The sequence below is a fragment of the Octodon degus genome, unplaced genomic scaffold, assembly GCF_000260255.1.
Source record: "Octodon degus isolate 3935 unplaced genomic scaffold, OctDeg1.0 scaffold00005, whole genome shotgun sequence".
NCBI lineage: Eukaryota > Metazoa > Chordata > Mammalia > Rodentia > Octodontidae > Octodon > Octodon degus.
The window spans coordinates 12,521,574-12,523,473 of record NW_004524581.1 but is presented as its reverse complement, the minus strand read 5'-3'; the positions used below and the strand labels follow the sequence as shown (position 1 = coordinate 12,523,473).

The window sequence follows — 1,900 nt, the reverse complement described above, 5'->3', positions numbered from 1 at the left end:
AACAACAACAACAACAACAACAAATCATGAAATTAAGTCAAAGATACAAAAATGTTTAAAACAAACTAGGTTTGGTCACTTCAAAACTTATTCATACCTGACTTATTCCATTACAAAAGTCCAGGCTGGTAGTTTGGCTCAATAGTAGAGCACTTACATAGCACATTCAAGCCCCTGGGATAGATCTCCTACCTCAAGGAGGACAGGAGAAAGAAGCTGTGAAGCAGCCAGTGGTGCTTGTGTGTAATGCAACCTACTTCAGAAGCAGAGGCAGGAGGATCACAAGTTCAAAGTCAGCCAGGGCAATACAGCAAGGCCCTGTCTCTAAATTAAAACAAATAAACAGACAAAAAAAGATATGGGGCTATAGCTCAATGGTAGAGCTAGCACACCCCTGGGCTCTGTCCTAAGAACTAGGGGGAGAGGGGAAGGGAAGCTATGAAGAACATTATAATATTCTACTTTTCTAAAGTGGACATCTTGACTAGTGAACAGACAATTGGATCTGAATATTTTAAAAATCCATTATACAATAAATACCAAAAGGAAAGCAAGGAAATGGGAAACATCTGTACAACATTTATAAATTTAAAAAGATACTAATCACAATATAAAGAGAAGTGATAGAAATATTTAGTTAGTATACTAAATCTTCCTCATAAGGCATCAAGTTAATACATTAATTCCTTAAATAAAATTTAAATTCTTTCCCATTGCCTGCAAGGCCCTACATAATCTCTTGCTTACTGTCTGATCTCACTTGTGCTTTTCTATCCCTGGTTCACCACTGACTGATTTTTTTTTCCATTTCAAGAACATGCTATGCATTTACCCTCAAAAATATGTTCTTCCGCATAAGCTGTTTATCTGTGTGGGAAGTTTCCTTTCTCACTCTTCAGGTGGTTAACTTTTCAATCTTTAAGTCTCAAATCTGCCCTACTTGACAACTTTACCTCACATGAATCCCTATAATGTTTTGTCTGGTACCTACTGTCTTTCCTACAGGCACTTACTACCGTCTATGTTTTATTTGCTTTTGTCAGTCTCCCTCATTAGACTATTAAATCACATAAGTCTCACTTATCCCATCTTCTCAGGGCCAACTACAGTGACAACAAATGTGCTCAGTATATTTCTTGAGTAAATACTGAAAACCCCAATATCAGGTAATATAGGAAAACTCTAAATGTGTTACATTAATCTTAAGAAATATTACACAACTATTCAAATAGACTGATATGGAGATAGTAAACACCTATGAAATGAGAAATGAAAGAAGTGGATCACAAAATAATATGCACATAGTAGTATTAAGTAAAAAAAGAAGTATAATACTCTTATGTAAACCATGTTTATAAGTTGGCCAAATTAAATATGAACTGAAAGAAGATAATTTAAAATACCTACTGCATCAAGGTGATAAAATAATGTATAAAATTTGTCTTTTAAATTTACTTTTGGCAGGGTGTGGAGGTGCATGCCTGTAATCCTAGCACTCACAAGGTTGAAGCAGGAGATCACTGAGAGTTTGAGGCGGCTACATCATGAGTTCAAGGTCAGCCTGAACTCAAAGCAAGACCCTTTCTTAAAAAACAAACAAAAAAACTCATTGCTTTTATTAGTCTTTTAAAATGTTTTATAATGGGAGATAGCAATTTAAAAAAAAAAAAATCCCTTCTCATCACTTAAAAAACAATGAATGAATAACATATTGAGCAAATAGCTTTAGTTCTCCTTTCTTCATATACAGAATCTGCCCCCCTAAAATGCATATATACTTCAGCTTTTCACCATAAAATAAATGTCTGGAAGTTAATGGTCACCATTTTGAGTACCTCTTGTAAATGTAGTGGCCAAAGATAACTTGTATTAATCTTATCATATCTCAATATATTTAGTT

At 34.4% G+C, this 1,900-nt stretch overlaps 1 protein-coding gene across 1 annotated transcript in view; it reads right to left on the bottom strand.

The window, feature by feature from the left end:
- Positions 1–1,900, bottom strand: part of Fam149b1 (family with sequence similarity 149 member B1) — a 44,403-nt gene that overhangs the window by 37,062 nt on the left and 5,441 nt on the right. The gene's annotated exons all lie outside the window — the stretch shown is intronic.